Raw genomic sequence first — 15,153 nt, forward strand, 5'->3', positions numbered from 1 at the left:
CAGCTACATTTGTTCAGAAAGTGATCACCATCTCCTTTATCTTTGCCCTCTACATCAGCTGTATGACGTTAATAATGAATTGTAAATCAACAAGCATTGTCAGAAAAGTCAGCTTAATTTTTAATGCAGTATCCCCATAATTCATTGAAAATAGCTTGCCTTACTGCATTCATCCAAGAAATCATATATACTGTAGTCTCATTAGCTCAATATTATATTCACTTTAGTAGCTTTTCTACCATAATTTTTGTCAGTTTAATTAAAAAGAAAACACATTAACATGATCAAAATTAATCTTTAATTCACTATACATACTTATTCTTCAGCTATGCTCAGTGCTTTTAGCAATGTGACAAGATTGAAAATATGTTAGTAATATCCCTGAGGTAATCATTCTTATTGATTTATCTGTTTCATAATTAAACATCATGTTTAATGTATTAATATGATTACAATGTTTTTATTTCAGACATATTTTGATTTTAGATGCCATTACTTTACATACAGTCTTGTGTTTGTATTTTGAAATGTGACACTAATTTCTTTTGTATTTTGTGACAGCCTTAAAATGCCCATCTACATTTTTTGAAAACTGTAAAAATTCAATCAGTAGAATAGTATTACATCTGCATGTTAAATAGGTTAACTTACATTTGTAGTGGAACTAATTAAACTTGTTTTTGTTGAATTAATCCCGTGATTTCTGTAGAGAAATAGAAATGCATTTATTATAGATAGCTAAATAGATGTACTTTGGGCACGCTTGGCTTTTTACCTCCCAGCAAAAAAATGAATATTATAATATTATGACAAACAACAATGCTATTCTTAAATAAACAAGAGAATACTAAAACAAAATAAAATTTGGCAACAGATAAAAAAGAACAGTTGCAATGACATTGACACATTATCCTGTTATAAAGGAGCCCCAGTTGAGTTTCTTGACATACTTATGTTGAATAATTCATTGGCTAAAAGTCCTCATTGTTAGGTTGTCAGAGAGAGGATGTACTGCATTGTTCATAATGAAACTCAGTTTTGCTTGCATTTTGTACTTTGCTACAATCTCCAGGGGGTCCAGTGTGCATCCCATACCTGAGCTTGCCCTTTTAATTAATCAGCTGATTTAGTGGGCCTCTCTTGAAGTGATGTTCCCAGCCCAGGACACCACTAGGACAATTTCTATCACAAAGTTGTTGATCGGGAGCTAAACATTGTTGTCATTTCTTCATGGTGTGACCACAATGTATGCAAATACCCTTAAATAAAAGTCTGCCATGTGGACTTTAATCGTGTCTGAATTGTTTGATTTGTAATTTTAAACTGTGGAGCAGAGGGATTAATCAAGGAAATTGTGTCATTGTCTCAAACATTACAGATGGAAGTGTATTTGGGACAACTGTAACAGAAGGCAGAAGGTGAATTGCAGCACAAAAACCCCAATCTACTGTACAAAATGTAAGGTTTCACTGTGTCTAGTGGTAAATTGAGTGAAGAGCTGGAGGTTTAGAGGGCAAATATTTGGAATGCATACATTTCATGTGTGTTACGTGTCTACAACAATTTATGTAAACACATTGTTAAAACAGAAACGTTTTTCATGTTTCAGTTTTATTGCGTGTTCCTGCTCACATTGAATTAGAATGCACCTCATGCTCCATGGGCGGCACAGTGGCGCAGTGGTAGCGCTGCTGCCTCGCAGTTAGGAGACCTGGGTTTGCTTCCCGGGTCCTCCCTGTGTGGAGTTTGCATGTTCTCCCCGTGTCTGCATGGGTTTCCTCCCAAAGACATGCAGGTTAGGTGGATTGGCGATTCTAAATTGGCCCGTGTGTGTGTGCCCTGCGGTGGGCTGGCGCCCTGCCCGGGGTTTGTTTCCTGCCTTCTGCCCTGTGTTGGCTGGGATTGGCTCCAGCAGACCCCCGTGACCCTGTGTTAAGATATAGCGGGTTGGACACTGACTGACTGACTTATGGGTCCATGATGTCAAAGCCGCACTGACAAAAAACAGAGACATAGGTATATACTGTATGATAGTTGGAATAATTCATGTTATGACCTGTATAGTACATTTCGGAAAACATTGTAGAACTGATGCAACATTATTCATATTCCTTTGTATGCCTTATTGTGGTTGTAATTAGTGACTATGTTTTTTTTTCCGAGTGAGCAGTTCTTACCGCTGCACCACAGAAGCTGTCGTATTACATTTGCACCTTTTGTGAAAGTGTTTATTTGATATTTGGACTTCAGCCTTCAAACATTATACAGTTCATGTTAAGATTTTGTCATTTATTACTAAAACATGATAAATGTTTCTGTTTTAACAACGTGTTTACGTAGATTGTTATAGACACAAAACACACATGAAATTATTTATCCTATACAACTCTAGGTAGCTCACTCCCAGATAATCAAGGCTTGACTGGGAGAACCTCTTGCCCTTTCTGCGGCGGGGGGTGGGATGGTATAGCAGGTTGCTTGCTGCTTGTTCTTATCGCCACGTTTACAAGATAAAAGATGCTGACGGAGAGGTGCGAAGGGATTTAAGGTGAACCAGGTTTACGAGTTTTTTTTGTAGGCTTTGGTAATTCTAGTGTTAAAGAGATTGTTTAGGTGCAAGAGACTAAATGTTGCCAAACAGTATGCTATGGGATATGACATGTAAACTTATCACAATGATAGCTGACAGTTTGGGACACAAAAAAAAACTTGATTCCAAGGTTGTGCATCATAAAAAGTCTTGGTTATGTAATGTAAAGCCCAGTTTTTTTAAATGAAATCCCTAAAGTGAAGAATTGCTTTGTGCTTTATTTAGTTCATATTGGTGTAAACAAAGGTTTTTAATCATATAAATACTACTCTTCAGCCATTTGCAGCCCCTTTATTACATAACCAGTGTAATAGCAGTTTATTTTTGTGTATGTAGTTTAGGCTCAATAATGTGAAAAACCCCTTAGCGTATTCATTAATGGATCAACAGATTCATTAGTGATTCTAAATGAACCCAGGATGAATAGGTGTTGTTTTCTCTACTATGCCTGATGCTGCCTGGATAGGACCTATCTCGTCCTACACTCCATCATACAAAAACACTTCAGTCAACCTAACCATATGTTTTTAGGCTGGAGGAAAAAAGCAAAATCTGCAGGGGTTCAAGGTCCAAAGACTGCCCAGCCCCCACTGGGCATTCTACGTAACATAAGTGTTTCTAACTTAGTTTTCTTAGTTTTTATACTTCACATGATAGGATTTGATGAATTTGGTCTTGTGGACATCTGAGATATGTTGCCATCATTATGTCATCACTATCCTTTAAAACTATGTGTACTTACTATTCAGAGAAGGTTTAAGCTGAAACAGAAATCACCAGCCAAAAAAAAGTAATGATTTATTTGATACATAATATGAAGTTCATTACATTGGATGTCATGCAGTGTCCTTAACCATGTCTTTCCTTTCACTGTTGACTTTGCTCACCATATTTGATCTATCTCTGGTCATGTCTCTCCTGTGTCTGTAGGGATCTGCCTTTTGTTTTTTCACTGCATTGTATTTTGATCTCTTGTCTGCTTCTTGACAACACTCCTGCCTGTTGTGTGACTTCTGTTTATTGTTTTTTCTATTGTGGGCCATAATAAAGGACGAGAACAATATGTTTGAAATCAATTTTTAACCTCCATGTTGTGAATAGTGAGGGTACTCAGATTTTCGGATTGTTGTTGTGTAATTAATTTAGGAGTTGATTCTGGTTCTTCTTTGTAACAAACTTAAGTGTATCTGCCTAAATGAAAAGCAGCAATACCAAGTGATGTTTGCATCAGTTGTGTTAGTCAACTTACTGTACTTGTAGTTGAAATAGAATACAGCACTTCAGTGTAGCTTAGATAAAGTTTTGTAAGCTTCAAAATATACCTCAGTAAACTTTTAAATAAAGTTTGTTTAGAATGTTTGCATTACAGCAGTATACAAAGAGGAGGACCTATTCTGCTGATAACTGCTTAATAATTAAAATTTTTATTTACCCACCCCATTAGGTGAGAAAACTGCCCAAAAAATAGGGTACTGTATAGTGAGTAGTGTGAAGATTTGAGAAGGAAGGAAGGAGTGGGTAAAGGAATGCAGTGATTAATGGTGTGTTAGAAGCATCAATATAATGTGTGTCAGCAAGTATAAGCACTGTGCCAGAAACAAAGGCAAACCCATTGTTGATGTAAAGTTAGCATGTAATTTACTTAGTGAGTGAACTCACCTAATTATTCTGGAGAAGTCAAAATGAGTATTTGTTGTAAAATCATTCCTTTCTTGAATTGGTCAGAGAGACCAACATCTCTGCAACCAGCAGTTAGAAGTAGGCATCAGCTTATCACAGAGGAGCTGAATAATGGACCAATAGGAGCTCTGAGTAACTGCAAAAGGTATTTGGCACAGTTTATTTATTTTTTTATTTATGGTTCGTTTGCTTGTGATATACAAGCAAAGCAGACAGTTGCTGTTTTGTTTTTGAGCCCACAATGCATTCAAGCCTCATGTAGGTCTGCAACGCCTGGTAAAGAATATTACTTGTAAAAGGGTACACAAACACTGAGAGTTCCTGTGTGTGTTTATTGGTGAGACTGTTACACTGTTGTGCATGTGTATAAATAAGTTTTTAAGGATTGATTTGATCAGTTTTTGGTAATTGTTATTATATGTAGTGTCACAAGAACGACACAAAAACATCATAAAGGTTTGGGGCAGCCACCTGTATAATGTGCCTTGGCTGCAAAAGGTAATTGAAATAATTGTAAGATGCTCACAAGACTGAGTCCAAAACAGAACTGATGATGTGGAGGCAAGATGGCGACTTTAAAGGCCAGGGCAGAAAGTGATGTCATCAGGGCCAGAACCGGAAGTGACACCATCAATAGGGTGACATCTTCAGAGACCCCGGAACTGTGCAGAAGTCTACAAGGGATCAAGAAAGGCAATTAGTGCACTACGCAGACCCCTGGGGGCTCATGTGTAAACGGTGCATACGCACAGAAATGTTGCGTACGAACGTTTCCACGCTCAAATCGTACTGTATCAAACCTAAACTTGGCGTAAAGCCACGCACATTTCCACGGTACCTCATACCCCGGCATACGCAAGTTCTCCGCTCGGTTTTGCAGACTGGCGGCACCCAGCGTCAAAGCAGTGCTATTGTTCCTGTTTGGTTGCCCTTTCTTTTTCAGATCCACATCCCTGACGCGGCTTTATAAATACACTGAAATTAGCCACATATTGTTTATTAGGTTAATGCATCTGATTGTAATTAACTAGTAACAATATAATGGTCCACGGAATTGTCAAACTATTCTAAATACAATAGCTGCTTTAGCGTTGTTACTCTCACTGCACTTTTTTCTTGTTTTTTTTTTCATCTGCTCCCATTAGGGGTTGCCACAGCGGATCATCTTTATCCATATTACTCTCACTGCACCGCTCAGAGCATTTATATCACTGTATCTGAGTGGAGAATCAATGTACAGAAACAGTTTCATCCTAAGAACTATAAATGCACTCAATCCGCCATCAGGTGTTCCTTGTAGAATTGTTTGTACTTATAAGTACAATTACCTCACTGTAAACTTGCACTACAGTTATAATATTGCACAACCTGAGCCACTTTATAAAGTGCGTATTTTCATATGATGACGATATCATTTTTAAGATGAAATGCAGCTAAATATGTTTATTATATTATACAGATAAAACTTTAACTTCATTTATATAATCTATATTGTTAATAATTAAACATGCCAGGACACGGTGCCACAGCGCTAGCTAGGAGCTTGCGCTCTGTTCATGGATTGTTCCTGCCTCGTGTTGTATTCTTGCTTGTGCTGGCTCGACACTGGAAGGACAGATGGATAGAATAATTAAACATGTACTACAAAGATATTTCAATGTTCCTTGAAAGTTTTGAAGAATCAGAATTCTAAGCTTACAGATGGCTTAACTTCTATTACAGAGCTGATTGTATGGCGATTGGGTATTTGGAGAAAGAAAAGTAAGGACAGGAATTAGAGGTTAGTACGTTTGAAAGAGACAGTACTGCTACAATTAAGTATTTCATCGAAGGTCGCATATGGCGCAGCGAGCATTTTGCATGAGACATGAACAATCACTGCTCCATTGTGTTCCTATGTTTAATAACATGCTTTCATTCCAATCATCATGAAAATGATATCACGTATACATCTCAGTATTTTAATTATTCAGAGAGCTGTAATATCATGAATGTAATGGATTCTGTGTCCTGTTGGACGAAGAGAAAGCCTGGAAGCACATAGTGATTCACACACATAGAGCACATAGAAGATCAAATACAAAACAAAGCATTTAACATGCTATTTTAGTTACGATGGGATTTGAGAAACTAGTAAATTAAACGATTTTAAGATGAAGTTTATGATGTTCTACTTTAATGACAAAGTAAACTACGTGATTAAAATGGAAATTTCAAGATTAAAGTTGACATTTCGTGCTTTTTTCCCACTGTGTGCCTATTTTGTTTTGTCTTTACCCTAATAAGCTTTCATATGACACTCAGACGGTGGGCTACGACTCACCTTTTCATGGCGACTTTGATATCTGACAACTTATTTTTTATTTCGGGCACTGTGCGACTTTGTGATCTTGAGCTTTCGAGTTTCCTTCTGTTCTTCCTTTTGTTAATTATATCACTGTTTAAACCAACAAATAATAAGTTTTTCCTTGCCTCCACTTGGTATTCGCTGAAATTCTTGTGTTTTCCCCCGTGCTTTTCCCATTGTCTTTTCACATGAGGCTGAGCTTAAGGGCTATTTATACTAATTTACATATTCAAAGAGGCATAATTCTGGAAGGAGTTGGGGCGGGACAGCAGGCGCGCGCATGTGCGCTACTTTTCACGCTGACCGGGATTTATGTAGCAGAAGAACGTGGAAGTCTGCGTTTTTCTGTGCGTACGCACATTCCAGCTTTTGCACTTATACCATGTTATAGTGTGAGTTCTATGCATGGTGTTATACATGAGGCCCCAGGTCTGGTGCAGAATTACTATTATTTAGGCCTTTTCGCTGTCTCCTACTCGCACGTGTGTGACAGTAGGTAACATTTTCTTTGAATATGCATTAAAGATGAATAACTTGTGGCACTCATGTATACAGTATATGTTTAGTTGACAGAATTAAATGAAAGTTTGGTTTGGTAGCTAATAAAGAGTGCTTTCTGTCAAATAAACATTAAGTTAATCAGTGAACCAGATTGGATTTACAGTAAGTGTTGGATTTACAATATTTTTAGAGCAAAAAAGGAACAGAATTTCCTTTAGGAAAAGCTGCATTCTGCATGCAATACATCTACTAATGGAGGCACAACCAGAAAAGGAAAGATTAATTTAATAATATTTACTGTTATATGAACAATTAGGAAGCAAAGCATTTAAGAGATTGTGGTGTAGATGACAACAAGAGAGTTAAGAACCCAGGGCCCAGCCCTGGATAGAGTGCATGTTGGAAAAAAATGAGGGCTGGGTATTAAAACATATATCAATTAATAATTCTGTTTGATTCTCATGTGATGTAATGTTTTAACATACTCTCTGATACAGCCAAGGGAGTATAAATGACAAGTTAAATAGTGTCTAAAAATATGTACCTTGTTATAAAATATTATTAGTGTGAAGAACTTATGGAATAATATCTTGTCTCTTTATGAATAATGTTTAGTTGGGGGTTTAAGGAATTACAGAACAGGACAACTGGAAAACACTTTTAAGATAATAAACAAGTTGTTCAGTCTTTACCACATCACTCAATTTCCACAATGGCTATACAGTAAGCAAATAACCTGACTTGCGCAGTAAACAGCGCTCAGTGAAAATACACCCTGCTGTCCCTAAATGCCACAGTTCTTACCATAAATGCAAGCACAATAAAAATACCCAGAATCTATTTAATATAATTAAAGATGTTCAGAGTAGATTCTGTAAATATATTTTTGCCCTAATAAGAATAATTATTACATTAATCTGAGTCAAATGCATGAGTGAAAGTATAGCTTGGAGATAACTGTATAGCAATGTAAAAAGCAGTGAATTGTATTTTCATATTTGCATGCAGAGAATTTACTAAGAAGAGGCTACAAGGTATTTATTTTAATATGGTTTAACTGAGGATAAGACATGATTAATCGTTACAACAAGCATGGATAGGTGCCCTGTCTAGCGCTCATTCCTGCCTTGTCCCTTGGGTCCACCAGGATAAGCTTCAGCCGGCATGACCCTGAAGTAGATAACTGAATAAAGAAAATGGATGGAAGAATGGATGGGCAAGAAAATAAATAGACTGAAAAAACTAAGTATGCAATATTTTCAAAGCCTTTACATGATGTTCCCCTAGCTGGTCCATTAGTAGAGCAGCAGGCTTATTTCTTGAGGCCTAACTTGATTTACAAACAACAGAGGTCTCCATGCAGGGCCTGTAGAGTGTAATGTTTTCTAAACTCCATGCAATTATAGCAAACATTAGAAAGAAATGCTAATATGCATCATACATAAAAGCAATAGCAATCTACAGTATGCATAATCTTTTAGAATCCTGCTGGGGTAGATATGAAAAGTAATTTTAAGAATATAATGTATTGCTTAACTCTGGAGTTTATGTGTGATTATGCCATTATCTGCATAACTGCTTTTTAAAGGGATTTCTATGTGCGTTTTAATCTGTGTCTCTCCATTTACCCATTACCACTGCTTTTTGACCTGCTAGTGCTATAGTTATATTTATTATACTTCACTTCCTATAAAGAAAACTTATGTGCATTAAAGGTAAATAGTTACAATCCTTTTAATTATCCAACCCAAAGATTTAGTCCTACTGTCATTAGTGCTTGTATAGTGTAACTATTGTTTTAAAGCACTTACAATGTCTTGTTACAAATATTTTGAGTTACAATATAACATTCTTCATCAAATTCAGCAGGGCCTATCTAAGCAACACTGGGTGAAGGCAGACAAAAAACCCTGAACAAGATGGCCAATTTAGAATCTCCAATAAACCAAACCTGAATGTGTTTGGGGATGGAAGTGGAAAACCCACGCAGACATGGGGAGAACATACAATAGATGCAGGGTATAGGTTATGAACCCAGAACACTGGATTGTACTCCATAAAGACTTACCACATGATATTCTTACTTTTAGTGATGAGATCCTGAGAAAAATAAGACTATGAGGAATGGTATCCAAGAGAACTTTTCATACGACTTACAATTCTAATATGAATAATCTTCTAAATTTTATTGTGCTAATGTTATTAAAAGCTATTATTTGTTTAATTATTTACTATAGAATCTGCTAAATATCTGTTATTTTTTCTTCCTGTCTTTTTTTTTTTTTTTATTAATTTTATTACAATCAATACATAGCAATCAAGTTTTACAAAAAAAAGAATTATGCTAAGAACAGATCGATCCCCACCCTTGAGAGAGAGAGCAAGCCAAACGGTGTAAAATTTAAGGCTTTTAAAAATACCTAAATCAACAAATTCTCTGTGCTTTATAAAATCATTTCAAAATATTACTGATTAGATCCTGCCATGTTTTGAAAAAGTCTGCACAGATCCTCTAACTGAGTATTTGATTTTTTCCAATTTTAAATAATATAACACATCAGTTTCCCACTGACTTAAAAGAGGAGAGTTTGGGTTCTTCCAGTTTATCAGAATAAGTCTGCGTGCCAACAGTGTAGTGAATGCAATCACAGTTTGTTTGTCTTTCTCCACTTTAAGACCCTCTGGAAGAACCCCAAACACAGCTGTTAATGGGTTAGGAGGGATTGTGAGTCCAAGACTGTCTGAGAGGTAATTAAAAATTTTTGTCCAGAATAATGTTAATTTGGAGCAGGCCCAGAACATGTGACCTAGTGAGGCTGGGGCTTGGTTGCAACGTTCGCAGGTTGGATCATGCCCTGGAAACATTTTGGAGAGTTTTAGTCGAGACAGATGTGCTCGATATATAATTTTGAGTTGTATAATTGTATGCTTTGCATATGGAGCTTGAGTGAATTCTCTGCATTGCTACTTTCCACTCCTTTTCTGATATATTAATTGAGAGGTCATTTTCCCAGTGTCCTCTTGGATCTTTGAAAGGAAGGGATTGTAAAAGGATTTTATATATTGTAGAGATGGAGTCTAACTCCTTGAAATTGAGCAATAATTTTTCCAGCGTGGATGAGGGTGCAAGATGAGGAAAATCTGGAAGGTTCTGTTTAACAAAGTTCCTGATTTGAAGATAGTGAAAGAAATTTGTAGCTGGAATGTTAAATTTGGAATGTAATTGTTCATAGGATGCAAAGACGTTGTCTATATAAAGATCTCTAAGCAAGTTAATTCCAAATTTTTCCAGATATTAAAACTGCATATGTTTGTGAGGGTTGAAAGAGGTGGTTCTTTTGCAGGGTGCCACAGAAAGAAGCTTCTCCGTCTTAAAATGCTTTCTACATTGGTTCCAGATTCTAAGTGAGTGGAGCACAATTGGGTTATTAGTGTATTGCCGATAACGTGTGTTTATTGGAGCACAAAGCAAGGAATACAAAGAAGTACTGCAGGATTTTACTTCTATTGCGGTCCATGCCTGTGTATGTTCTTCTATTTGTGTCCAGGTTCTTATCGACTGTATATTTGCCGCCCAGTAATAAAACTGGAAGTTAGGTAGAGCCATGCCGCCTTCTGCCTTTTGTCTTTGTAGGGTCGCTCTTTTGATGCGTGGATGTTTAGAATTCCAAATAAATGAGGTTATTGTTGAATCTAATTGCTTAAAGAACGATTTATTAATGTATATTGGTATGTTTTGAAATAAAAAGGAGCTTAGGAAGAATATTCATCTTAACAGTGTTAATTCTTCCAGCTAGTGTGAGATGAAGGGTTGACCATCTATGCAAGTCTTGTTTAATTTTTTCCATACAGACGACGAAATTTTGTTGATAAAGAGCTTTATGTTTACTTGTGATGTTTACCCCGAGGTATTTAAACTGTTCTGCAATGATAAAAGGAAGGGTGTCTAATCTAATATTATATGCTTGAATTCACCGGAAAGAGTACACTTTTATTCAGATTAATTCTGAGACCAGAGAGCTTTTGAAATTCTGTGAGTGCTGCTAAGACTGCAGGCACAGAATTTTCTGGGTCCGATATATACAGTACCATGTCATCTGCATATAATGAGATTTTCTGTTCCAGTCCTTCTCTGCTAATCCCCTTTATCTGATCAGTATTTCGACAATGTATTGCCAGTGGTTCAATGGCAATTGCAAACAGCAGTGGTGACAAAGGGCATCCTTGTCTTGTGCCACGCTCTAGTTTAAAGTAGTCTGAGCAAATGTTATTGATGCAAACTGAAGCTTCTGGGTTAGTATACAGTAATTTAATCCATGCACAAATGTTGGGCCAAACCCAAACTTCTCCAAAATAGTAAAAGGTATTTCCATTCAATCATGTCGAATGCTTTTTCTGCATCCAATGATAATAATATTTCTGGGGTGTTTGATTTAGTTGGTGAGTATATTACATTAAACAGGCGTCAAGATTTGAAGATAAGTGTCGGCCCCTAATAAATCCAGTTTGGTCTTGTGATATTATTGAGGGGAGCACTTTCTCCATCCTTCTAGCTATGATTTTAGAGAGTATTTTAACGTCGTTATTCAGAAGTGAAATTGGTCTGTATGATGCACATTGTAATAAGTCCTTATTTTGTTTTGGAAAGACAGTGATTAGTGCTTGGCGAAAGGTTTGTGGAAGAGATTGGTTATCTCTGGCTTCTGTAAATGTTGCTAATAGGAGGGAGCTAGCTGAGCGGAGAATTTCTTGTAAAACTCTGCAGGGTAGCCATCAGGGCCTGCTGCTTTTCCACCTTGGAGTGACTTTATAGCATCCAGTAATTCTGATAATGACAGAGGTTTATCGAGCTCCTCCACACTAATAGCGTCAATTTGTGGTATCTGTAATTTATCCAGAAATGCATTAGATTGTATATTGTCTTCTTTAAACTCAGTAGTATATAGGGATTTATAGTAGTCTCTAAAAGTGTACATTATATTTTTGTGTTCGATGATTTTATCTCCATTCGTGTTAGTAATTACCGAGATTGCGCTATGCACTTCTTGCTTGTGAATTTGTTGCGCTAAAAGCTTATTAGCTTTCTCCATGTTCATAATAATGATGTCTGGATTTGTAAATTAGTTGTTCGGTTTCTTTAGTTGTCAAGAGGTTTAATTCTGAATGTAGAGCCTGCCTCCTCTTATGTAGAGTCTCGCTTGGTAGTCTGGCATGTTCTTCATCTATTTTAGTAATTTCGCTTTTATCTCTGCTACTTTCTTCGCTTCGGATTTATTTCTGTGGGAAAGATATGAGATAATCTGTCCTCTTAAGAAGGCCTTAAGAGTTTCCCAGAGTATTCCTGCAGAGATCTCAGGGGATGTATTTGTCTCTAGAAAGAATTCAATTTGTTTGGATATAAATTCAGTACAATTCTCGTCAGCTAATAGAAGCGGATTGAGACGCCATCTGGGGTGAGTGTATGGGGCTTAGTAATTTCAGCTCCAAGATCATCGGAGCATGGTCTGAAATAACAATAGCATCGTATTTACAAGATTTAATCTTAGGCAAGAAGTTATTATCTATAAAGAAGTAATCAATCCTTGAGTAGCAATGATGTACTGGTGAGTAGAAAGAATATGTTCTTGAATTTGGGTTTAAAACCTCCAGGGATCTGATAAGTTGTGATCAGTTATAAACTTTGTAATTATCTTTGCGGTGTTAGTTGCGTTCCCCTGTGGAGGAAGTCTTATCTAAAAGTGGATTTAGAACACAATTAAAGTCCCCAGCCATTATAAGTTTATGAGTGTTCAGATTGGGAATGGATGCAAATAAATTTTGTATAAATTCCTTATCATCAACATTAGGTGCATAAACATTTATCAAAATCATTTTACAGTTAGATAAGTCTCCCATGACCATCACATATCTCCCTTCAGGATCCAATACTACATCTGATGCTACAAATGGTACTGTTCTATGTATGAGAATTCCCACCCCTCTAGTTTTCTTTGTAAAACTAGAATGGAACATTTGGCCAGTCCAGTCTTTTGCAGCCGGAACTGATCCTTACTTAGTAAGTGGGTTTCCTGTAAAAATACTATTTTAGCATTTAGACCTGTTAGGTGAGAAAGTACTTTCTTTCTCTTTAATTCGTGATTCAGGCCTTTAACATTCCAGCTTACGAAGTTAACTGTCCCATCATGGAGACACTGATTCTGAGTTTTTGGTGTCATATTATAGTCTTAACTGGAAGTGAAATAGTTTAGGTCTTAATTTCCTATTCCCCCAAGAGTTGTTGCCATGCAGCTTATTATTACGTTGATAGTTATAATTATAAAGATTGAGATGATAGATTAGATATAGATCAAGCCTGCTCTCTTTCTCTTCCCCTTAACCCCCACCCTCCCTTTTGCCTCCCCAGGTGAGGCTAAAACCCACTTCATGCAGTCCCAGTCCTCTGACATACCCAGAGACAGAGCACGCCCAAAGCACATCAAGCCCCCATGCAGTGGCGCTTTAAGGTTAAAAGATAGAGATATCTGTTACCAATATAGTCTTTAAAAGAGGAAAAAAAAAAAAAAGAAAAGAATTTTGCACTTAATATATATATATATATATACATATACACATATACATATATATATATATACATACATACATACATATAATCTTCATCAATTTTAGTGCATTAAGATGATATCCCCAGATAATAAACCCAGGTGATGGTGTTAAAGATGTGTCCAAAACAAGCATAACAAGTCTTAATGCAGTAATAGCAATAACAGCAAACCAAGGGTATGATATTGAACAGTCTCATTTAGGGTACACATGAAATAATTAGAAAAGAAAAAAAAAAAAAAGAGGAGGAAAACGTAATTAAGCACAATAAAACACAAACATTTAGCGCCCTAGTAATACTAAGTAATGATAAGTAATAAGTAAGTAATAATAATATAAGAATATGAGAATATATGCTGATAAAAAACCCGTATTTTAGAAACAAATAGATCAGACAGTAGATTATTAATCCTAGCTTTATCATTTACCGCCATGACTCACAATTATGTATCAGAATAGTCCCGGGATCAGCTTTCTTAACTCGTTTTCTGCCTTCTCCTTGCTAGCGAAAACATAGAAATGCCCCTGCCATTCCACTTTCAGTTTTGCCGGATACAGGAGGCCGTCTTCCTGTCTTTTGACCTCAAACACATACTTTCAAGTACACACTGTACATGATTTTTATCAGAATTTGCTTGCTTCCTGTGGTATTTTTGTTGACCTCTTACATATCTAAGTTGTGACTAATGGGTGTTTTGAATACTTCCTAAAAGCAACTGTTGTGACAGCAGTTGCCTGTCTGTAATCAATCAAGTTCATATCCACAAGTGCCATCATACATGGAGGTGGGTTCAAAAGTTTTGCAAGTACAGAGCTATATAATTAAAAATACAACTATAATGTTTTACTTTTTAAATGATAAAATGCATGAAAACTTTTTAAATAATATATAGTGTATCAGCAAGCAGAGGTTCATCATGCATTTTAAATAATGATTTACGTTTAACACATACAATTTTAATGAGTAGTTAGTGTAACTTGCATATCACACATGGTGCAGATGGCATTGACACTCAAGGAATTCTGTGGTGACATCACAGCACCCATTTTTCCAATCTTAAAGTAATTTACTACAGATATACAAATGACACACAGATTTACTATAATTGTCGATAGCACCAAATAACCTTGAGGCTCTAAATCATCTGACCCCAGTGTTTTACCCTCATCATTAAAAGGATGATGTAATAATTTCCAAGATGATAATGGATGATGTAATCATTTTACTTTGCTAGGAAAAAAAAAGAAATTTTAGCTATTGGCAGCAAACAAAAAAGTGAGGGCATTAGAAATAGATTAGGCCATCTGTCTTAGCAAATAAGGCCAGAAGTAAAGAATCTGCTCATCATTTTACATTCAGAACTAAACTTCAGATCGCACTAAGACTGCATTCTTTCACTTAAGAAACATCACAAAGATTAGATCTTTAACATTA

The 15,153-nt window shown here is 36.3% G+C and overlaps 1 long non-coding RNA gene across 4 annotated transcripts in view; it reads right to left on the reverse strand.

Annotated features, from left to right (window-relative positions):
* LOC120533877 overlaps positions 1-14,183 on the reverse strand; it is a 191,598-nt gene extending 177,415 nt beyond the window's left edge. For all 4 annotated transcript variants that reach the window (XR_005634640.1, XR_005634642.1, XR_005634641.1 and 1 more), the window contains exons 1-2: positions 14,160-14,183; positions 652-703 (exon numbers count right to left, since the gene is read on the reverse strand). This is a non-coding gene — a long non-coding RNA (uncharacterized LOC120533877). The remainder of the gene's footprint in view (positions 1-651; positions 704-14,159) is intronic.
* Positions 14,184-15,153: the final 970 nt, after the last annotated feature.

The sequence above is a fragment of the Polypterus senegalus genome, chromosome 8 (assembly GCF_016835505.1).
Source record: "Polypterus senegalus isolate Bchr_013 chromosome 8, ASM1683550v1, whole genome shotgun sequence".
NCBI classification, from domain to species: domain Eukaryota; kingdom Metazoa; phylum Chordata; class Cladistia; order Polypteriformes; family Polypteridae; genus Polypterus; species Polypterus senegalus.